Source organism: Cherax quadricarinatus, chromosome 50 (genome assembly GCF_038502225.1).
Source record: "Cherax quadricarinatus isolate ZL_2023a chromosome 50, ASM3850222v1, whole genome shotgun sequence".
Taxonomy (NCBI): domain Eukaryota; kingdom Metazoa; phylum Arthropoda; class Malacostraca; order Decapoda; family Parastacidae; genus Cherax; species Cherax quadricarinatus.
Genome location: NC_091341.1, coordinates 18,561,242 through 18,586,836, shown reverse-complemented (window position 1 = coordinate 18,586,836; position 25,595 = coordinate 18,561,242). Strand labels below are relative to the sequence as shown.

At 40.1% G+C, this 25,595-nt stretch overlaps 1 protein-coding gene across 2 annotated transcripts in view; it reads right to left on the bottom strand.

Annotated features, from left to right (window-relative positions):
* Positions 1-13,449, bottom strand: part of LOC128695366 (phospholipase D2) — a 117,074-nt gene extending 103,625 nt beyond the window's left edge. The window contains exon 1 of one of the 2 annotated variants that reach the window (XM_070095450.1): positions 13,334-13,449. The gene's annotated coding sequence lies outside the window, so the exon portion shown is untranslated. Of the gene's footprint in view, positions 1-12,723; positions 12,839-13,333 lie in introns of those variants that run through there. The other variant, XM_053785889.2, reaches the window with a different exon arrangement.
* Between the last annotated feature and the right edge of the window lie 12,146 nt (positions 13,450-25,595).

Sequence of the window (25,595 nt, the reverse complement as noted above, 5' to 3'; positions counted from 1 at the left end):
TCAGTCTGTAGTGGAAGGAAGGCGGGGTAGGGGTCGGCCTAGGAAGGGTTGGAGGGAGGGGGTAAAGGAGGTTTTGTGTGCGAGGGGCTTGGACTTCCAGCAGGCATGCGTGAGCGTGTTTGATAGGAGTGAATGGAGACAAATGGTTTTTAATACTTGACGTGCTGTTGGAGTGTGAGCAAAGTAACATTTATGAAGGGATTCAGGGAAACCGGCAGGCCGGACTTGAGTCCTGGAGATGGGAAGTACAGTGCCTGCACTCTGAAGGAGGGGTGTTAATGTTGCAGTTTAAAAACTGTAGTGTAAAGCACCCTTCTGGCAAGACAGTGATGGAGTGAATGATGGTGAAAGTTTTTCTTTTTCAGGCCACCCTCCCTTGGTGGGAATCGGCCAGTGTGATAATAATAAAATAAAAAAATATATATATATATATATATATATATATATATATATATATATATATATATATATATATATATATATATATATATATATATATATATATATATATACATATATATATATATATATACAAAACAACCACTGTGAAAGAATAGAGAAATTCCAAGCACTTTTGTGACTACTCACATTATCATTGTTCCTTGATAATGTGAGTAGTCAAGAAAGTGCTTGGAATTTCTCTATTCTTTCACAGTGGTTGTTTTGCATATTCTTAAATCACCTGTTTACTGTGATCTTATTTCATTATATATATATATATATATATATATATATATATATATATATATATATATATATATATATATATATATATATATATATATATAAAATATATATATATATATATACACAGTGGACCCCCGGATAACGATCAGCTCCCAACTCGACCAATTATGTAAGTTTATTTTTGTAAGTGCTTTTGTAGGTGTATTTTTAGGGGTCTGAAATGGACTAATCTAATTCACAATATTTCTTATGGGAACAAATTCGGTCTATAACGGCACCCAAACAGACTTCTGGATTGAAATAATATCGTTATGCGGGGGTCCACTGTACATATATATATATATATATATATATATATATATATATATATATATATATATATATATATATATATATATATATATAAATTATGGGGAATCAAATACAAAATGGGAATTGACACAGTTGCATTTTGCTGATGATACTGTGCTCATGGGAGATTCTAAAGAAAAACTGCAAAGGTTAGTGGATGAGTTTGGGAGTGTGTGTAAAGGTAGAAAGTGGAAAGTGAACATAGAAAAGAGTAAGGTGATGAGGGTATCAAATGATTTAGATAAAGAAAAATTGGATATCAAATTGGGGAGGAGGAGTAAGGAAGAAGTGAATGTTTTCAGATATTTGGGAGTTGACATGTCGGCGGATGGATTTATGAAGGATGAGGTTTATCATAGAATTGATGAGGGAAAAAGGGTGAGCGGTGCGCTGAGGTATATGTGGAGACAAAAAACGTTATCTATGGAGGCAAAGAAGGGAATGTATGAAAGTATAGTAGTATCAACACTCTTACATGGGTGTGAAGCTTGGGTTGTGAATGCAGCAGCGAGGAGGCGGTTGGAGGGAGTGATGTCCTGTCTAAGGGCAATGTGTGGTGTAAATATTATGCAGAAAATTCGGAGTGTGGAAATTAGGAGAAGGTGTGGAGTTAATAAAAGTATTAGTCAGAGGGCTGAAGAGGGGTTGTTGAGGTGATTTCGTCATTTAGAGAGAATGGATCAAAGCAGAATGACATGGAGAGCGTATAAATCTGTAGGGGAAGGAAGGCGGGGTAGGGGTTGTCCTCGAAAGGGTTGGAGAGAGCTGGTAAAGGAGGTTTTGTGGGGAAGGGGCTTGGACTTCCAGCAAGCGTGCGAGAGCATGTTAGATTGGAGTGAATGGAGACGAATGGTATTTGGGACCTGATGATCTGTTGGAGTGTGAGCAGGGTAATATTTAGTGAAGGGATTCAGGGAAGCCGGTTATTTTTATATAGCCGGACTTGAGTCCTGGAAATGGGAAGTACAATGCCTGCACTCTAAAGGAGGGGTTCAGGATATTAGCAGTTTGGCAGGATATGTTGTGTATCTTTATAGGTATATGCTTCTAAGCTGTTGTGTTCTGAACACCTCTGCAAAAACAGTGATTATGTGTGAGTGAGGTGAAAGTGTTGAATGATGATGAAAGTATTTTCTTTTTGGGGATTTTCTTTCTTTTTTGGGTCACCCTGCCTCGGTGGGAGACGGCCGACTTGTTAAATATATATATATATATATATATATATATATATATATATATATATATATATATATATATATATATATATATATATATATATGTATATGTATATGTATATATATATATATATATATATATATATATATATATATATATATATATATATATATATATATATATATATATATATATATATATATATATATATATATATATATATATATATATATATGTATATGTATATATATATATATATATATATATATATATATATATATATATATATATATATATATATATATATATATATATAATAAATAAATATTATATATATATATATATATATATATATATATATATATATATAAATACATATATAGGTAGTAGGTTTGTAGACAGCAACAACCCAGGGAGGTACTACCGTCCTGCCAAGTGAGTGTAAAACGAAAGCCTGTGATTGTTTTACATGATGGTAGGATTGCTGATGTCTTTTGTCTGTTTCATAAATATGCAAGATTACAGGTATGTCTTGCTACTTCTACTTACACTTAGGTCACACTACACATACATGTACACATTTATTTATACACACTCAGATGAGTTTTCTTTGATTTTATCTTAATAGTTCTTGGTCTTATTACTTTTCCTTTTATATCCATGGGGAAGTGGAATAAGAATCTTTCCTCCGTAAGCCATGCGTGTTGTAAAAGTCAACTAAAATGCCGGGAACAATGGGCTAGTAACCCCTTTTCCTGTAAAGATTACTAAAAAGAATAATAAGAAGAAAATTGTCAAAGTGGGAAGTCTGAATGTGCGTGGATGTTGTGCAGATGATAAGAAAGAGATGATTGCGGATGTTATGAATGAGAAGAAGCTGGATGTCCTGGCTTTAAGTGAAACAAAGCTGAAGGGGGTGGGGGAGTTTCAGTGGAGAGGTATAAATGGGATTAGGTCAGGGGTTTCAAATAGAGTTAGAGCTAAAGAAGGAGTAGCAATAATATTGAAGGATAAGCTATGGCAGGAAAAGAGGGACTATAAATGTATTAATTTAAGGATTATGTGGAGTAAAATAAAGATTGGATGTGAAAAGTGGGTTATAATAAGTGTGTATGCACCTGGAGAAGAGAGAAGTGTACAGGAGAGAGAGAGATTTTGGGAAATGTTGAGTGAATGCGTGGGGAGTTTTGAATCAAGTGTGAGAGTAATGGTGGTTGGGGATTTCAATGCTAAAGTGGGTAAAAATGTTATGGAGGGAGTAGTAGGTAAATTTGGGGTGCCAGGGGTAAATGTAAATGGGGAGCCTTTAATTGAGCTATGTGTAGAAAGAGATTTGTAATAAGTAATACATATTTTATGAAAAAGTGGATAAATAATTATACAAGGTATGATGTAGCACGTAATGAAAGTAGTTTATTAGATTATGTATTGGTGGATAAAAGATTGATGGGTAGGCTCCAGGATGTACATGTTTATAGAGGGGCAACTGATATATCAGATCATTATTTAGTTGTAGCTACAGTTAGAGTAAGAGGTAGATGGGAAAAGAGGAAGGTGGCAACAACAAGTAAGAGGGAGGTGAAAGTGTATAAACTAAGGGAGGAGGAAGTTCGGGTGAGATATAAGCGACTGTTGGCAGAAAGGTGGGCTAGTGCAAAGATGAGTAGTGGGGGGGGTTGAAGAGAGTTGGAATAGTTTTAAAAATGCAGTATTAGAATGTGGGGCAGAAGTTTGTGGTTATAGGAGGGTGGGGGCAGGAGGAAAGAGGAGTGATTGGTGGAATGATGAAGTAAAGGGTGTGATAAAAGAGAAAAAGGTAGCTTATGACAGGTTTTTACAAAGAAGAAGTGTTATAAGAAGAGCAGAGTATATGGAAAGTAAAAGAAAGGTAAAGAGTGGTGAGAGAGTGCAAAAGGAGAGCAGATGATAGAGTGGGAGAGGCACTGTCAAGAAATTTTAATGAAAATAAGAAAAAATTTTGGAGTCAGTTAAACAAGTTAAGAAAGCCTAGGGAAAGTATGGATTTGTCAGTTAAAAACAGAGTAGGGGAGTTAGTAGATGGGGAGATGGAGGTATTAGGTAGATGGCGAGAATATTTTGAGGAACTTTTAAATGTTAAGGAAGAAACAGAGGCAGTAATTTCATGCACTGGTCAGGGAGGTATACCATCTTTTAGGAGTGAAGAAGAGCAGAATGTAAGTGTGGGGGAGGTACGTGAGGCATTACGTAGAATGAAAAGGGGTAAAGCAGCTGGAACTGATGGGATCATGACAGAAATGTTAAAAGCAGGGGGGGATATAGTGTTGGAGTGGTTGGTACTTTTGTTTAATAAATGTATGAAAGAGGGGAAGGTACCTAGGGATTGACAGAGAGCATGTATAGTCCCTTTATATAAAGGGAAAGGGGACAAAAGAGACTAAAAATTATAGAGGAATAAGTTTACTGAGTATACCAGGAAAAGTGTACGGTAGGGTTATAATTGAAAGAATTAGAGGTAAGACAGAATGTAGGATTGCGGATGAGCAAGGAGGTTTCAGAGTGGGTAGGGGATGTGTAGATCAAGTGTTTACATTGAAGCATATATGTGAACAGTATTTAGATAAAGGTAGGGAAGTTTTTATTGCATTTATGGATTTAGAAAAGGCATATGATAGAGTGGATAGAGGAGCAATGTGGCAGATGTTGCAAGTATATGGAATAGGTGGTAAGTTATTAAATGCTGTAAAGAGTTTTTATGAGGATAGTGAGGCTCAGGTTAGGGTGTGTAGAAGAGAGGGAGACTACTTCCCAGTAAAAGTAGGTCTTAGACAGGGATGTGTAATGTCACCATGGTTGTTTAATATATTTATAGATGGGGTTGTAAAGGAAGTAAATGCTAGGGTGTTCAGGAGAGGGGTGGGATTAAATTTTGGGGAATCAAATTCAAAATGGGAATTGACACAGTTACTTTTTGCTGATGATACTGTGCTTATGGGAGATTCTAAAGAAAAATTGCAAAAGTTAGTGGATGAGTTTGGGAATGTGTGTAAAGGTAGAAAGTTGAAAGTGAACATAGAAAAGAGTAAGGTGATGAGGGTGTCAAATGATTTAGATAAAGAAAAATTGGATATCAAATTGGCGAGGAGGAGTATGGAAGAAGTGAATGTTTTCAGATACTTGGGAGTTGACGTGTCGGCGGATGGATTTATGAAGGATGAGGTTAATCATAGAATTGATGAGGGAAAAAAGGTGAGTGGTGCATTGAGGTATATGTGGAGTCAAAAAACGTTATCTATGGAGGCAAAGAAGGGAATGTATGAAAGTATAGTAGTACCAACACTCTTATATGGGTTTGAAGCTTAGGTGGTATATGCAGCAGCGAGGAGACGGTTGGAGGCAGTGGAGATGTCCTGTTTAAGGGCAATGTGTGGTGTAAATATTATGCAGAAAATTCGGAGTGTCGAAATTAGGAAAAGGTGTGGAATTAATAAAAGTATTAGTCAGAGGGCAGAAGAGGGGTTGTTGAGGTGGTTTGGTCATTTAGAGAGAATGGATCAAAGTAGAATGACCTGGAAAGCATATAAATCTATAGGGGAAGGAAGGAGGGGTAGGGGTCGTCCTCGAAAGGGTTGGAGGGGGTAAAGGAGGTTTTGTGGGCAAGGGGCTTGGACTTCCAGCAAGCATGCGTGAGCGTGTTAGGTAGGAGTGAATGGAGACGAATGGTACTTGGGACCTGATGATCTGTTGGAGTGTGAGCAGGGTAATATTTAGTGAAGGGACTCAGGAAAACCGGTTATTTTCATATAGTCGGACTTGAGTCCTGGAAATGGGAAGTACAATGCCTGCACTTTAAAGGAGGGGTTTGGGATATTGGCAGTTTGGAGGGATATGTTGTGTATCTTTGTATGTGTATGCTTCTAAACTGTTGTATTCTGAGCACCTCTGCAAAAACAGTGATAATGTGCGAGTGTGGTGAAAGTGTTGAATGATGAAAGTATTTTCTTTTTGGGGATTTTCTTTCTTTTTTTGGGTCACCCTGCCTCGGTGGGAGATGGCCGACTTGTTGAAAAAAAAAAAATATACATATATATATGTATATATATATATATACATTATATATATATATAAATACATATATATTATATATATATAAATACATATATATTATATACATATACATACATAAATACATATATATTATATACATATACATATATAAATACATATATATTATATACATATATAAATACATATATATTATATACATATATAAATACATATATATTATATATATATATATTATATATATATATATATACATACATATTATATAAATATATATATACATATATATTATATAAATATATATACACATATATTATATAAATATATATACATATATATTATATAAATATATACATATATATTATATATATATACATATATATTATATAAATATATATACATATATATAAATATATATACATATATATTATATATATATATACATATATATTATATATATATAGGATGGGGTCCACCTCTGGTGTAAATTGTGGGAGCCATAGCCTCGGAGAAGTGCATAAAAAGGCTTCAAGGAAGAATATTTGGATTTCTTCCTGAAGCCGTTTGAATATTCCACTTCCCCTACCACCCCATCTTTTAGTATATATTTTTTTTTACCAATAGGAATATTTTATTACATAATATGGTACAGAAGATTTAAGAGATACATTGTTGATATAAAGGTGGCATATAAGGTACATGTTGTTACGTGTGTATCACCAATTATAAGGCGAAAATCTCATCCAGCTCCTCAGAGCTGGGGCGTGTTCCCAAAATAAAGCAGGCATTACCCCTTTGAACAGCCGCACTGAGCCGCTGGAACAGAAAACTAGCTGCCCTGGGATCCCTAGTTACCCTGATTAGTCTTTTTCCGAGCTCCTTAACCCTTTGAGGGTTTCGGACGTACTAGTACGGCTTACGACCCAGGGTTTTTGACGTACTAGTACGCCTAAATTCTAGTGCCCTCAAATCTAGTGGGAGAAAGCTGGTAGGCCTCCATATGAAAGAATGGGTCTATGTGGTCAGTGTGCATGGTATAAAAAAAATCCTGCAGCACACAGTGCATAATGAGAAAAACAAAACTTCGACAGTTTTATCGGAATAAAACAGCAACTTTGCACTGTATTTTCGTATGGTATTTATTGTTGTATTCTAGTTTTCTTGGTCTCATTTTATAGAATGGAAGGTATGTCATAGAAATTGAGATGATTTTGACTGATTTTACAATGAAAAGTATCTTGAAATTGAGCTCAAAGTAGCAGAAATGTTCGATTTTTACCAAAGTTCAAAAGTAAACAAATCATGCCAAGCGTCCAATACACATCAACTGGTGAGTCTAATATTCTTTTGCAAGTACGCCAATATGATTCATACCATTTTTTACACTAATGCAGTAGTCTGCATAACAGTAAATCTTCTATTTTTTGTGAGAATAAAAATTCAAAGTGGGAAGCCAAAGAAATATAAGAGGGGCCTGGGGATGTGACTAACGAACAGAGAACTTGTTATTTTAGTACCAGGAATGTCTTTCTTGTTTATTCTGGACCCTATTCGGAAATTGGCATCTTTTGAAATTTGTGTGAAATTTTCAAAATTGCTAAATTCTGACCACAGTACTGGATAGTTGAAATTGGTAAATGGGTGGTTTCTTGCACTCATTCAATAGAAAAAATTGAGTTCTAGCGAAATATTCATGTTTGTTGTCGACTAGTACAGTGAAACTGGCCAAAAGTGGGGCTCAAAGTGGGCAAAATCGCCGATCCGTAAACATCGCCGAGACCGCTAACTTCGCGAGAGCATAATTCCGTAAGTTTTCCATCAAATTTCATATTTTTGGTGTCATTATGATCGGGAAAAGATTCTCTATCTTTTCATAAGAAAAAATAATTTTTATTTTTTTTTTAAATTTGGCCGACCCTGAGAACGAGTCTCGGAGAGGGCCTGTCGACCCTCAAAGGGTTAAGGAATTTAGATGCACTCTTTCCCCATGAGCCAAGGGTCTCTGAGCCTATGGGAACAAACATATAATGATGGGCAAGTTCTCCATATTTTCTAGACTTTTGGGACTCCCTGAAGCTGGCAGCTGCCCCTCCTTCCTCCCTGGTGTATTGGAGATAGGTATCAGCCAAGGTAGATGCACATGTATAGTCCCACACCACCTGCTTCCCATCTGTCCAGGCTTGAAGGGTGATACCATCTGGGTGCTTCTGGCTGCCATCAGATCTGCATAGTTGGGGTGGCTCCCTTACTGCTGGGCATCCAGCTGTTTTGAGGCTCCTCTTGATAATGTTATTAACCTCCTCATGTCTTGCAATCTTTCCCTCGGATTTACGGCACACAAGACCATGGTACCCGAATCGGTCTATATATATATATATATATATATATATATATATATATATATATATATATATATATATATATATATATATATATATACATACAGTGGACCCCCGCTTAACGATCACCTCCAAATGTGACCAATTATGTAAGTGTATTTATGTAAGTGCATTTGTACGTGTATGTTTGGGGGTCTGAAATGGACTAATCTACTTCACAATATTCCTTATGGGAAAAAATTCGGTCAGTACTGGCACCTGAACATACTACTGGAATGAAAAAAGTTCGTTAACCGGGGGTCCACTGTATATATAATATATATATATACATACCTGGAGTTTACCTGGAGAAAGTTCCGGGGGTCAACGCCCCCGCGGCCCAGACTGTGACCAGGCCTCCTTAGGTCAGTGTCCCAGGATGCGACCCACACCAGTCGACTAACACCCAGGTACCCATTTTACTGATGAGGAACATAGACAACAGGTGGAAAGAAACACGTCCAATGTTTCTACTCTGGCTGGGAATCGAACCCAGGCCCTCTCCGTGTGAAGCGAGAGCGTTAACCACCAGGCCATACATATAATATATATATATATATATATTATATATATTCTTCTTCTTTCAACGTACCAGCCGTATCCCACTGAGGTGGGGTGGCCCAAAAGAAAAAACTGAAGTTTCTCCTTTTAAATTTAGTAATATATACAGGAGAAGGGGTTACTAGCCCCTTGCTCCCGGCATTTTAGTCGCCTCTTACGACACGCATGGCTTACATCTCCAATAGCTGTTTATATCTTACCCTAACTGCCTCCTCTTTTAGTTTATAAACCTTCACCTCTCTCTTCCCTGATACTTCTATTCTCCTTGTATCCCATCTACCTTTTACTCTCAGTGTAGCTACAACTAGAAAGTGATCTGATATATCTGTGGCCCCTCTATAAACATGTACATCCTGAAGTCTACTCAACAGTCTTTTATCTACCAATACATAATCCAACAAACTACTGTCATTTCGCCCTACATCATATCTTGTATACTTATTTATCCTCTTTTTCTTAAAATATGTATTACCTATAACTAAACCCCTTTCTATACAAAGTTCAATCAAAGGGCTCCCATTATCATTTACACCTGGCACCCCAAACTTACCTACCACACCCTCTCTAAAAGTTTCTCCTACTTTAGCATTCAGATCCCCTACCACAATTACTCTCTCACTTGGTTCAAAGGCTCCTATACATTCACTTAACATCTCCCAAAATCTCTCTCTCTCCTCTGCATTCCTCTCTTCTCCAGGTGCATACACGCTTATTATGACCCACTTCTCGCATCCAACCTTTACTTTAATCCACATAATTCTTGAATTTACACATTCATATTCTCTTCTCTCCTTCCATAACTGATCATTCAACATTACTGCTACCCCTTCCTTTGCTCTAACTCTCTCAGATACTCCAGATTTAATCCCATTTATTTCCCCCCACTGAAACTCCCCTACCCCCTTCAGCTTTGTTTCGCTTAGGGCCAGGACATCCAACTTCTTTTCATTCATAACATCAGCAATCATCTGTTTCTTGTCATCCACACTACATCCACGCACATTTAAGCATCCCAGTTTTATAAAGTTTTTCTTCTTCTCTTTTTTAGTAAATGTCTACAGGAGAAGGGGTTACTAGCCCATTGCTCCCGGCATTTTAGTCGCCTCATACGACACGCATGGCTTACGGAGGAAAGATTCTTTTCCACTTCCCCATGGACATATATATATTTATATATATTATATTATATTTATTTTACACATACACACACACCTGGTATGTCAGATTTAAGCCAGGTTTTTGCTACAAAGCCTACTCTTGATATGGGTCTATATTATCAAATACATACAAATTCCTTTTCCACTGTAGGTAATTTATGCCTTTTTAAGGTAACACTGTATTAACATGTGGTCCAAGTCTTTTTCTACCAGCAGAGATAGGAAGTATATTACCAGAACAAAGACAGAGGTTTTCTAAAGGAAACAAATTCTATCCAGAACAGGCACCAGATCAGCTGGGTTGTGATGGTCTGCAGATCTGCAAACCACTGGCAATAGCACACTCAGCTCACACACTGTCGTCAGGGGGTCAATCCCCAGTACAGCTGGAAAACATTAGGATGTATTTCCTTAAGATATCTGCTGTTTACCCATCAGTAAATTGTTACCTGGGTGTTAGTCAGCTAGTGTAGGTTGCATCCTGGGACAAAACTGACCTAATTTGCCCAAAATGCTCTGCATAACAAGGGGTTTTCTATGTAGTAGTACTGTATGTCAGTGATGTTAGCTTGGCTTGTATACCTTGTACATGTACTTGTAGAAATAAAGGTTATTATTATTATTAAAAGCCTGGTTGACCAGGCAATCAACAATAAAGTCTGGCATCAAGCTAAGCTTTGAGAGTACAACTTTCAAGTGGTCACAGTTATGTCCCAGGAAAAATTCCCACTGGCCCTAGTGGGAGATAGGCATCATACTGTCCATTTTTTTTTATACAGAGGTCTTTCTTTTTTGGGAATACCTGGCTACCTTTGTTTATCCATTCAGATAGGAGAAATATTTAATACTGTATAAGCTTTATTTATGCTAAATACAATTTATTTTATAGGCAGTACAGTATCTTAAATTTTAAAATACGAAGTTGGTTGGGGCACACTGTAATTTGTTAGTAATTTTGCAAGCACAGTTTAGTTTCAACTGCTTCATTCTATCTGGCACTAAGGCAGGTTTTCCTGGCATACATGTTCCTTTTCCCCATGCCCAAGATAAATTTTATTATCTTATTCTGGATAACTTTAAGTCTGCTTTTCAGATCTTTTGTTAGAGCAGATCACCATAATGAGAAATAATCAGCATGACATTAGACAAGAGCAAGACACAAGCTTGTTTTTGCCTTAACTGATAAGCATTATATATGCCTATACAAGAACTTTAATCTGGATTTTTTTTTTAATATTTTATAAACTATCAAATTACCTGAAAGACAAGAAATCAAGAATATGCCTATATACTGTATTCCATTGGGGTTACCCTTGTGAAAATTACAATGTACATTAGCACAATATTATTTGTTTTGTAATTTCCCTTTAAGATTCAAATAGCTTTTACTGCATTTCAGTTTCCCTGAGATGTGGAGACAATTTGTCATCTACTGGCTGAGGCTATCTGACCAGTTGTCAAAAGCCCAGATATTCAATCATATTACCAGACATGCCACAGTTGTTTATTTTCAACTTGCTTACTTATGGTTAAACATACATTTATGTACATATATTCACAAAATTTAACATAACTGTGATCTAACCTCATCTAACTTAGCCTATAAACTAATGCTACCCGATTCCCACATAAAGAGCCTTTAACATACTGTTCGTTACCTGGCTGTCAGCTGAAAAGGCACTTCTTTATGTATTAACCATGCAATAAGAGCTAACATTTGACCTTAATCGCAATTTCACTTACATATCAGAAAGAGTATGGGGCCCAAGATACCTCATTGTGGGACTCAACATAACAGCAATGCTCCTGATTCATTTACCAAAATTCATACACAGCTCATACTTTACCCCAATCAAGAATCGCAAGTATTTTAACATTCTGAAAATATATTATACATTGTTCTACAGTACCCACAAAAACAACGATGTTATAACAAATATATGCTTACATACCTGAAACTACAGATAAAGTATATAAACTTCAAGTTGGATGTGGTATGTGTGGCAGGAGTGCTCAACCCTCACATTTACAATGTCATATATGATCTAACATGAACATGACAAAATTATCATATGTAGGAAGAAAAAGTGGCAGCCTCGGGTCAGTTTGTAACAATTTCTTGCCTATTCTAAACTAAAACTGTCCCAAGGCAAACAATTTTGGGTGTATATCATTATAAAAATGCTATTATAATTTCCACACTGGCGTCTCTGTCTCACAAAGAAAAAGAATAAATAGTTTTACAATAAAACATTACGCAAACTTTAACATAAAAGCACCATTGCATCAACAGCAAGCACACCTGCAACACCACAAAAAGCACAAACGGTAGTCACACTGCAAGATGTTTGTAAGACGCCTTCACATACCTATAAATCACCGACAAATTGTTGAATCATCTCTCAGAAAAGGAACAGAGTAAAAAACGATTAAATCAGGAGGTAGAGCCGTCACCACCAATGTTGTGTTCCTCCGGATACTGATGACCATCTTACAAAATATATCTTATTGTTGTACTCTAGTATAACAAGGGTAGGTTTACAATAATTCTTATAAAAGTAATTTATTTCAGCATGATACAATGTTTGTACAGAGATGGGCGATATTTAGTTGTGCATGCAGAAAGCAGATGCTTAAGCCTAACTAATTAAGACTACAATGGCAATAAGTAATTAATTGACTATATATAAGGACATTAAGTGTTCATACACACTAAATTTATAAATTACAAGAACAAATACGCAGACAATTATTACTTATTAAGTAAGTTTATTTAGGCACAGGTACACAAGTACAATTATCTCATACATAGTGTAAATTACCTAGGATAACCCAAAGAAGTCAAAGTGATTTGTATGGAAAGACCATAGTTATGCATAGTCTGCTAGTGATAACAGAGAAGAATTAATTCAAAATCTGCTAGCGCTATTAGGGTTGGCACTGGCAATATTATTTCTACAAGTACACAATACAACTTACTATATAGACCTAGCTGGCACAGCATCAGCAACACGGCCACTTGATACTGGAGTTCCGCAGGGAAGTGTCCTTGGTCCCCCTGCTCTTCCTCATATACATCAATGACCTTCCAAACGTATCCCAACACCTGAAACCCATTCTCTTTGCTGATGACACGACTTATGTCATCTCTCACCCTAATCTTGCCACCCTCAACACCATTGTGAATGAGGAGCTGATTAAAATATCGACTTGGATGACAGCCAATAAACTTAGGCTTAACACTGACAAAACCTACTATATTATGTTTGGTAGCAGAGCAGGAGATGCACAAATTAACATTAAGATTGACAACACTCTAATTACCAGAAATAATGGGGGGAAATTCCTAGGCTTACACCTTGACAACAACCTGAATTTCAGCACCCATATCCAGCATATAACCAAAAAAGTATCCAAAACGGTTGGGATCCTCTCCAAGATACGATACTACGTGCCGCAAAATGCCCTTCTCACACTATACCACTCATTTATCCATACCTCACCTATGCTATTTGTGCTTGGGGATCAACTGCAGCAACACACCTAAAGCCAATAATAACCCAACAAAAAGCTGCAGTAAGAATAATCACTAAATCCCATCCCTGGCAACACCCCCCCCCCACTCTTCATAGACCTAAACTTACTCCCAGTTCAGTACATCCACACTTACTACTGTGCAATCTACATCTACAGGGCCTTAAATTCTAATATCAACCTTGACCTAAAACGCTTTCTTGATAGTTGTGACAGAACCCACAGGCATAACACCAGACACAAACATCTCTACAACATTCCCCGTGTCCGACTAAACCTTTACAAAAATTCAATGTATGTCAAAGGCCATAAAATCTGGAATACCCTACCTGACAACTCTAGAACTGCAGACACATTCATCACCTTCAAAACTACCATTAGAAAACATCTTATCTCCCTGATACACCCCATCAACTAACTACACGAATACCACCTGGTGGTTCACACTTACACTCACTCACTCATTTGACCATAAACAGAAATATAAATCTCAATCTTAAAATAATGAATCCTGTGATACTCCAATACTGAAACTATGTACTGTGCCAAAACAAAAGCATTCACATTGCTAAACTCACAAACTAGTATTTAGTCACTTAGCCATAATACCAACTTACCTCATAATTTGTAATATTTTACAATTAAGAATAAAACTAAGTATGCCCGAAATGCCTAGCCATGCTAAGCGTTCTAGTGGTACACTCTGTAATCACAATTTTACTACATGTAAACCACACAATAACCAAATTTCTGTAAACTCAGCATTGTAATCCTTATAGAGAATAAACTTTGAATTTGAATTTGAATTTGAATCACTGGCATACTTTACAGAAAGCCCTTGGTTATGCAGACCATTTCCGACAACTTAGGTTATGTCCCCAACCATAACAGTCTGCTAACGCCTACTGCTAGGTGAGCAGGAGAAGCAGGCGTAAGAAAACACCCAACGTTGCATAAGACCTGTTAGTGCCGTTATGGTAGCGTTAGCAGTTAGTTAGTTAGTTTAATACGTTTATTATGTACCCCATACCCATCCTGTGGGCGGTAGTCAAAAGATTACAGAGGCACATAATGGGTCCAGAGACTGGGCCCCAAAGTTTTGATAGCTGAGCAAGTTACAAAGGTAATACACTCAACTTACAGAGGTAATGAATCATGTAAGTAAATTTACTTACTTAGGTTTATACATGGCTACAATCATGAACAAATTATAGAGTAATGAGCAATTCACACGTCCACACCCGGTCACAACTATACCTGGACTATACTATACCAGGCTATTACTGCTGGCTGCACGCAAACCAACGTACGAGCCACAGCCCGGCTGGTCAGGAACCGACTTTAGGTGCTTGTCCAGTGCCAGCTTGAAGACTGCCAGGGGTCTGTTGGTAATCCCCCTTATGTATGCTGGGAGGCATTTGAACAGTCTCGGGCCCCTGACACTTATTGTATGGTCTCTTAACGTGCTAGTGACACCCCTGCTTTTCATTGGGGGGATGTTGCATCGTCTGCCAAGTCTTTTGCTTTCGTAGTGAGTGATTTTCGTGTGCAAGTTCGGTACTAGTCCCTCTAGGATTTTCCAGGTGTATAATCATGTATCTCTCCCGCCTGCGTTCCAGGGAATACAGGTTTAGGAACCTCAAGCGCTCCCAGTAATTGAGGTGTTTTATCTCCGTTATGTGCGCCGTGAAGGTTCTCTGTACATTTTCTAGGTCAGCAATTTCACCTGCCTTGAAAGGTGCTGTTAGTGTGCAGCAATATTCCAGCCTAGATAGAACAAGTGACCTGAAGAGTGTCATCATGGGCTTGGCCTCCCTAGTTTGAAGGTTCTCATTTTCCATCCTGTCATTTTTCTAGCAGATGCGATTGATACAATGTTATGGTCCTTGAAGGTGAGATCCTCCGACATGATCACTCCCAGGTCTTTGACGTTGGTGTTTCGCTCTATTTTGTGGCCAGAATTTGTTTAGTACTCTGATGAAGATTTAATTTCCTCGTGTTTACCATATCAGAGTAATTGAAATTTCTCATCGTCGAACTTCATATTGTTTTCTGCAGCCCACTGAAAGATTTGGTTGATGTCTGCCTGGAGCCTTGCAGTGTCTGCAGTGGAAGACACTGTCATGCAGATTCGGGTGTCATCTGCAAAGGAAGACACGGTGCTGTGGCTGACATCCTTGTCTATGTCGGATATGAGGATGAGGAACAAGATGGGAGCGAGTACTGTGCCTTGTGGAACAGAGCTTTTCACCGTGGCTGCCACGGACTTTACTCTGTTGACGACTACTCTCTGTGTTCTGTTAGTGAGGAAATTATAGATCCATCAACCAACTTTTCCTGTTATTCCTTTAGCACGCATTTTGTGCGCTATTACGCCATGGTCACACTTGTCGAAGGCTTTTGCAAAGTCTGTATATATTACATCTGCATTCTTTTTGTCTTCTAGTGCATCTAGGACCTTGTCGTAGTGATCCAATAGTTGAGACAGACAGGAGCGACCTGTTCTAAACCCATGTTGCCCTGGGTTGTGTAACTGATGGGTTTCTAGATGGGTGGTGACCTTGCTTCTTAGGACCCTTTCAAAGATTTTTATGATATGGGATGTTAGTGCTATCGGTCTGTAGTTCTTTGCTGTTGCTTTACTGCCCCCTTTGTGGAGTGGGGCTATGTCTGTTGTTTTTAGTAACTGTGGGACGACCCCCGTGTCCATGCTCCCTCTCCATAGGATGGAAAAGGCTTGTGATAGGGGCTTCTTGCAGTTCTTGATGAACACGGAGTTCCATGAGTCTGGCCCTGGGGCAGAGTGCATGGGCATGTCATTTATCGCCTGTTCGAAGTCATTTGGCGTCAGGGTAACATCGGATATGCTTGTGTTAACCAAATTCTGTGGCTCTCATAAAAAATTCATTTTGATCTTCGACTCTCAGTCTGGTTAGCGGCTTGCTAAAAACTGAGTCATACTGGGACTTGAGTAGCTCACTCATTTCCTTGCTGTCATCTGTGTAGGACCCATCTTGTTTAAGTAGGGGCCCAATACTGGACGTTGTTCTCGACTTTGATTTGGCATAGGAGAAGAAATACTTTGGGTTTCTTTCGATTTCATTTATGGTTTTTAGTTCTTCCCGCGATTCCTGACTCCAATAAGATTCCTTTAGCTTAAGTTCGATGCTTGCTATTTCTCTGACCAGTGTCTCCCTACGCATTTCAGATATATTGACCTCTTTTAACCGCTCTGTTATTCTTTTCCGTCGCCTGTAAAGGGAGCGCCTGTCTCTTTCTATTTTACACCTACTCCTTTTTCTTAGAGGAATAAGTCTTGTGCATACATCGATTGCCACGAAGTTAATCTGTTCTAGGCATAAGTTGGGGTCTGTGTTGCTTAGTATATCTTCCCAGCTTATATCTATGACTTATTGGTGCAAATATTAATTGTTGGGTCACACACACACACACACACACACACACACCTTAATAAGGAATACCTTAATACGATACCTTAATAAGGAATCGTTCAAGACACTGTACACTGTGTACGTTAGGCCCATACTGGAGTATACGGCACCAGTTTGGAACCCACACCTGGTCAAGCACGTCAAGAAGTTAGAGAAAGTACAAAGGTTTGGAACAAGGCTAGTTCCAGAGCTCAGGGGAATATCCTACAATGAAACGTTGAGGGAAATCGGACTGACGACACTGGAGTACAGAAGGGCCAGGGGAGACATGATAACGACATACAAGATACTGCGGGGAATAGATAAGGTGGACAGAGACAGGATGTTCCAGAGAGGGGACACAGAAACAAAGGCCACAATTGCAAGCTGAAGACTCAGACGAGTCACAGGGATGTTAGGGAGTATTTCTTCAGTCATAGAGTCGTCAGGAAGTGGAACAGCCTAGCAAGTGACGTAGTGGAGGCAGGAATCATACATAGCTTTAAGACGAGGTATGACAAAGCTCAGAAAGCAGAGACAGAGGACCTAGTAGCGATCAGTGAAGAGGCGGGGCCAGGAGCTTAGTCTCGACCCCTGCAACCACAATTAGGTGAGTACACACACACACACACACACACACACACACACAGTTGATGAGAATAATTCAATCGGACGAGGACCAGGCAGAACTACAAAGAGATCTGGACAGGCTGCAGGCCTGGTCCAGCAATTGGCTCGCAGAGTTTAACCCCACCAAGTGCAAAGTCATGAAGATTGAGGAAAAGCAAAGAAGACCGCAGACGGAGTACAGTCTAGAGGGCTAGAGACTACAATCCTCACTCAAGGAAAAAGATTTTGGGGTGAGTATAACACCAAGCACATCTCCTGAGGCACACATCAACCAAATAACTGCTGCAGCACATGGGTGCCTAGCAAACCTAAGAACAGCATTCCGACATCTTAATAAGGACTCATATAGGTGAGCACAAATAGGAAGCACGTCTGTTTCGCGGTCAGCAGACGGAGGATCAAGCCTCCACCACCTCTTGCGCTAAATGACCTACATGAATTTAGCGCTTAACATGAATTAAACACAAATTAATAAGGAATCGTTCAGGGCCCTGTACACTGTGTATGTTAGGCCCATATTGGAGTATGCGGCACCAGTTTGGAGCCCACATCTAGCCAAGCACGTAAACTAGAGAAAGTGCAAAGGTTTGCAACAAGACTAGTCCCAGTGCTAAGGGGTATGTCCTACGAGGAGAGGTTAAGGGAAATCGACCTGACGACACTGGAGGACAAGAGAGATAGGGGGGACATGATAACGACATACTGAGAGGAATTGACAAGGTGGACAGAGACAAAATGTTCCAGAGATGGGACACAGCAACAAGGGGACACAGTTGGAAGTTGAAGACACAGATGAATCACAGGGATGTTAGGAAGTATTTATTCAGTCACAGAGTAGTCAGGAAGTGGAATAGTTTGGGAAGCGATGTAGTGGAGGCAGGATCCATACATAGCTTTAAGCAGAGGTATGATAAAGCTCATGGTGCAGGGAGAGTGACCCAGTAGCGGCCAGTGAAGAGGCGGGGCCAGGACCTATGAATCGACCCCTGCAACCACAACTAGGTGAGTACAACTAGGTGACTACACACACACACACACACACACACACACGTGGTAATGCTTTGGCACAAGACCTGCTAGTGCTGTTATGGTAGCGTTGACACAAGGCCTACTAGTGCTGTTATGGTAGCGTTGACACAAGGCCTACTAGTGCTGTTATGGTAGCGTTGACACAAGGCCTGCTAGTGCTGTTGTGGTAGCGTTGGCACAAGGCCTGCTAGTGCTGTTATGGTAGCGTTGACACAAGGCCTACTAGTGCTGTTATGGTAGCGTTGACACAAGGCCTGCTAGTGCTGTTGTGGTAGCGTTGGCACAAGATCTGCTAGTGCTGTTATGATAGCGTTGGCACAAGATCTGCTAGTGCTGTTATGGTAGCGTTGACACAAGGCCTGCTAGTGCTGTTATGGTAGCGTTGACACAAGGCCTACTAGTGCTGTTATGGTAGCATTGACACAAAATCTTTTAGTGCTGTTATGGTAGCGTTGACACAAAATCTTTTAGTGCTGTTATGGTAGCGTTGACACAAGATCTGCTAGTGCTGTTATGGTAGCGTTGACACAAGGCCTACTAGTGCTGTTATGGTAGCGTTGACACAAAATCTTTTAGTTCTGTTATGGTAGCGTTGACACAAAATCTTTTAGTGCTGTTATGGTAGCGTTGACACAAGATCTGCTAGTGCTGTTATGGTAGCGTTGACACAAGATCTGCTAGTGCTGTTATGGTAGCGTTGACACAAGATCTGCTAGTGCTGTTATGGTAGCGTTGACACAAGATCTGCTAGTGCTGTTATGGTAGCGTTGACACGAGATCTGTTAGTACTGTTATGGTAGCGTTGACACAAGATCTGCTAGTGCTGTTATGGTAGCGTTGACACAAGATCTGCTAGTGCTGTTATGGTAGCGTTGACACAAGATCTGCTAGTGCTGTTATGGTAGCGTTGACACAAAATCTTTTAGTACTGTTATGGTAGTGTTGACACAAGATCTGCTAGTACTGTTATGGTAGCGTAGACACAAGATCTGCTAGTACTGTTATGGTAGCGTTGACACAATATCTTCTAGTACTGTTATGGTAGCGTTGACACAAGATCTGCTAGTACTGTTATGGTAGCGTTGACACAAGATCTGCTAGTGCTGTTATGGTAGCGTTGGCACAAGGCCTGCTAGTGCTGTTATGGTAGCGTTGGCACAAGATCTGCTAGTACTGTTATGGTAGCGTTGACACAAGATCTGCTAGTGCTGTTATGGTAGCGTTGACACAAGATCTGCTAGTGCTGTTATGGTAGCGTTGGCACAAGATCTGCTAGTGCTGTTATGGTAGCGTTGGCACAAGGCCTGCTAGTGCTGTTATGGTAGCGTTGACACAAGGCCTGCTAGTGGTTATGGTAGCGGTGACACAAGATCTGCTAGAACTCTTATGGTAGCGTTGACACAAGATCTGCTAGTACTGTTATGGTAGCGTTGACACAAGATCTGCTAGTACTGTTATGGTAGCGTTGGCACAAGATCTGCTAGTGCTGTTATGGTAGCGTAGACACAAGATCTGCTAGTACTGTTATGGTAGTGTTGACACAAGATCTGCTAGTGCTGTTATGGTAGCGTTGGCACAAGATCTGCTAGTACTGTTATGGTAGCGTTGACACAAGATCTGCTAGTGCTGTTATGGTAGCGTTGGCACAAGGCCTGCTAGTGCTGTTATGGTAGCGTTGGCACAAGATCTGCTAGTGCTGTTATGGTAGCGTTGGCACAAGATCTGCTAGTGCTGTTATGGTAGCGTTGGCACAAGATCTGCTAGTGCTGTTATGGTAGCGTTGGCACAAGGCCTGCTAGTGCTGTTATGGTAGCGTTGGCACAAGATCTGCTAGTGCTGTTATGGTAGTGTTGACACAAGGCCTGCTAGTGGTTATGGTAGCGGTGACACAAGATCTGCTAGTACTGTTATGGTAGCGTTGACACAAGATCTGCTAGTACTGTTATGGTAGCGTTGACACAAGATCTGCTAGTACTGTTATGGTAGCGTTGACACAAGATCTGCTAGTACTGTTATGGTAGCGTTGACATAAGATCTGCTATTACTGTTATGGTAGCGTTGACACAAGATCTGCTAGTACAGTTATGGTAGCATAGACCCAAGATCTGCTAGTACTGTTATGGTAGCGTTGACACAAGATCTGCTAGTACTGTTATGGTAGCGTTGACATAAGATCTGCTAGTACTGTTATGGTAGCGTTGACACAAGATCTGCTAGTACTGTTATGGTAGCGTTGACACAAGATCTGCTAGTACTGTTATGGTAGCGTACACACAAGATCTGCTAGTACTGTTATGGTAGCGTTGACACAAGATCTGCTAGTACTGTTATGGTAGCGTTGACACAAGATCTGCTAGTGCTGTTATGGTAGCGTTGACACAAGATCTGCTAGTGCTGTTATGGTAGCGTTGACACAAGATCTGCTAGTACTGTTATGGTAGCGTTGGCACAAGATCTGCTAGTGCTGTTATGGTAGCGTTAACACAAGATCTGCTAGTGCTGTTATGGTAGCGTTGGCACAAGATCTGCTAGTGCTGTTATGGTAGCGTTGACACAAGATCTGCTAGTGCTGTTATGGTAGCGTTGACACAAGATCTGCTAGTGCTGTTATGGTAGCGTTGACACAAGATCTGCTAGTGCTGTTATGGTAGCGTTGACACAAGATCTGCTAGTGCTGTTATGGTAGCGTTGACACAAAATCTTTTAGTACTGTTATGGTAGCGTTGACACAAGATCTGCTAGTACTGTTATGGTAGCGTAGACACAAGATCTGCTAGTACTGTTATGGTAGCGTTGACACCATATCTTCTAGTACTGTTATGGTAGCGTTGACACAAGATCTGCTAGTACTGTTATGGTAGCGTTGACACAAGATCTGCTAGTACTGTTATGGTAGCGTTGACACAAGATCTTTTAGTGCTGTTATGGTAGCGTTGACACAAGATCTGCTAGTGCTGTTATGGTAGCGTTGACACAAGATCTGCTAGTACTGTTATGGTAGCGTTGACACAAGATCTGCTAGTACTGTTATGGTAGCGTTGACACAAGATCTTTTAGTGCTGTTATGGTAGCGTTGACACAAGATCTGCTAGTTCTGTTATGGTAGCGTTGACACAAGATCTGCTAGTGCTGTTATGGTAGCATTGACACAAGATCTGCTAGTGCTGTTATGGTAGCGTTGACACAAGATCTGCTAGTACTGTTATGGTAGTGTTGACACAAGATCTGCTAGTACTGTTATGGTAGCGTTGACACAAGATCTGCTAGTACTGTTATGGTAGCGTTGACACAAGATCTGCTAGTACTGTTATGGTAGCGTTGGCACAAGATCTACTAGTGCTGTTATGGTAGCGTTGACACAAGATCTGCTAGTGCTGTTATGGTAGCGTTGACACAAGATCTGCTAGTGCTGTTATGGTAGCGTTGACACAAGATCTGCTAGTGCTGTTATGGTAGCGTTGACACAAGATCTGCTAGTGCTGTTATGGTAGCGTTGACACAAGATCTGCTAGTGCTGTTATGGTAGCGTTGACACAAGATCTGCTAGTGCTGTTATGGTAGCGTTGACACAAGATCTGCTAGTGCTGTTATGGTAGCGTTGACACAAGATCTGCTAGTGCTGTTATTTACCTGGAGAGAGTTCCGGGGGTCAACGCCCCCGCGGCCCGGTCTGTGACCAGGCCTCCTGGTGGATCAGAGCCTGATTAACCAGGCTGTTGCTGCTGGCTGCACGCAAACCAACGTACGAGCCACAGCCCGGCTGATCCGGAACTGACTTTAGGTGCTTGTCCAGTGCCAGCTTGAAGACTGCCAGGGGTCTGTTGGTAATCCCCCTTATGTGCTGGGAGGCAGTTGAACAGTCTCGGGCCCCTGACACTTATTGTATGGTCTCTTAACGTGCTAGTGACACCCCTGCTTTTCATTGGGGGATGGTGCATCGTCTGCCAAGTCTTTTGCTTTCGTAGTGAGTGATTTTCGTGTGCAAGTTCGGTACTAGTCCCTCTAGGATTTTCCAGGTGTATATAATCATGTATCTCTCCCTCCTGCGTTCCAGGGAATACAGGTTTAGGAACCTCAAGCGCTCCCAATAATTGAGGTGTTTTATCTCTGTTATGCGCGCCGTGAAAGTTCTCTGTACATTTTCTAGGTCGGCAATTTCACCTGCCTTGAAAGGTGCTGTTAGTGTGCAGCAATATTCCAGCCTAGATAGAACAAGTGACCTGAAGAGTGTCATCATGGGCTTGGCCTCCCTAGTTTTGAAGGTTCTCATTATCCATCCTGTCATTTTTCTAGCAGATGCGATTGATACAATGTTATGGTCCTTGAAGGTGAGATCCTCCGACATGATCACTCCCAGGTCTTTGACGTTTGTGTTTCGCTCTATTTTGTGGCCAGAATTTGTTTTGTACTCTGATGACGATTTAATTTCCTCATGTTTACCATATCTGAGTAATTGAAATTTCTCATCGTTGAACTTCATATTGTTTTCTGCAGCCCACTGAAAGATTTGGTTGATGTCCGCCTGGAGCTTTGCAGTGTCTGCAATGGAAGACACTGTCATGCAGATTCGGGTGTCATCTGCAAAGGAAGACACGGTGCTGTGGCTGACATCCTTGTCTATGTCGGATATGAGGATGAGGAACAAGATGGGAGCGAGTACTGTGCCTTGTGAAACAGAGCTTTTCACCGTAGCTGCCTCGGACTTTACTCTGTTGACGACTACTCTCTGTGTTCTGTTAGTGAGGAAATTATAGATCCACCGACCGACTTTTCCTGTTATTCCTTTAGCACGCATTTTGTGCGCTATTACGCCATGGTCACACTTGTCGAAGGCTTTTGCAAAGTCTGTATATATTACATCTGCATTCTTTTTGTCTTCTAGTGCATTTAGGACCTTGTCGTAGTGATCCAATAGTTGATTATTATTATTATTATAATCAAAAAGAAGCGCTAAGCCACAAGGACTATACAGCATCCAATAGTTGAGACAGACAGGAGCGACCTGTTCTAAACCCATGTTGCCCTGGGTTGTGTAACTGATGGGTTTCTAGATGGGGGGTGATCTTGCTTCTTAGGACCCTTTCAAAGATTTTTATGATATGGGATGTTAGTGCTATTGGTCTGTAGTTCTTTGCTGTTGCTTTACTGCCCCCTTTGTGGAGTGGGGCTATGTCTGTTGTTTTTAGTAACTGTGGGACGACCCCCGTGTCCATGCTCCCTCTCCATAGGATGGAAAAGGCTCGTGATAGGGGCTTCTTGCAGTTCTTGATGAACACAGAGTTCCATGAGTCTGGCCCTGGGGCAGAGTGCATGGGCATGTCATTTATCGCCTGTTCGAAGTCATTTGGCGTCAGGATAACATCGGATAGGCTTGTGTTAATCAAATTTTGTGGCTCTCTCATAAAAAATTCATTTTGATCTTCGACTCTCAGTCTGGTTAGCGGCTTGCTAAAAACTGAGTCATATTGGGACTTGAGTAGCTCACTCATTTCCTTGCTGTCGTCTGTGTAGGACCCATCTTGTTTAAGTAGGGGCCCAATACTGGACGTTGTTCTCGATTTTGATTTGGCATAGGAGAAGAAATACTTTGGGTTTCTTTCGATTTCATTTATGGCTTTTAGTTCTTCCCGCGATTCCTGACTCCTAAAGGATTCTTTTAGCTTAAGTTCGATGCTTGCTATTTCTCTGACCAGTGTCTCCCTACGCATTTCAGATATATTGACCTCTTTTAGCCGCTCTGTTATTCTTTTCCGTCGCCTGTAAAGGGAGCGCCTGTCTCTTTCTGTTTTACATCTACTCCTCCTTTTTCTTAGAGGAATAAGCCTTGTGCATACATCGAGTGCCACCGAGTTAATCTGTTCTAGGCATAAGTTGGGGTCTGTGTTGCTTAGTATATCTTCCCAGCTTATATCGGTTAGGACTTGGTTTACTTGGTCCCACTTTATGTTTTTGTTATTGAAGTTGAATTTGGTGAATGCTCCCTCGTGACTAATCTCATTATGTCGGTCTGGGGCTCCGCGCATACATGACTGAACCTCAATTATGTTGTGATCTGAGTATATTGTTTTTGATATGGTGACATTTCTTATCAGATCATCATTGTTAGTGAAGATGAGGTCTAGTGTATTCTCCAGTCTAGTAGGCTCTATTATTTGCTGGTTTAAATTGAATTTTGTGCAGAGATTTAAAAGCTCGCGTGAGTGTGAGTTTTCATCAGAGCTGCCTCCTGGTGTTATTACTGCAACAATATTATTTGCTATATTCCTCCATTTTAGGTGCCTTAAGTTGAAATCCCCCAGGAGCAAGATGTTGGGTGCAGGAGCTGGAAGGTTTTCCAGACAGTGGTCAATTTTTAACAGCTGTTCCTGGAATTGCTGGGATGTTGCATCCGGAGGCTTGTAGACTACCACAATGACTAGGTTTTGGTTCTCGACCTTTACTGCTAAAACTTCCACTACATCATTTGAGGCATTTAGCAGTTCTGTTCTGTTGACACAAGATCTGCTAGTGCTGTTATGGTAGCGTTGACACAAGATCTGCTAGTACTGTTATGGTAGCGTTGAAAAAACCTGCTGAAGCTACCATGGAAACTTTATTCTCCTACTCTCTATTTCATC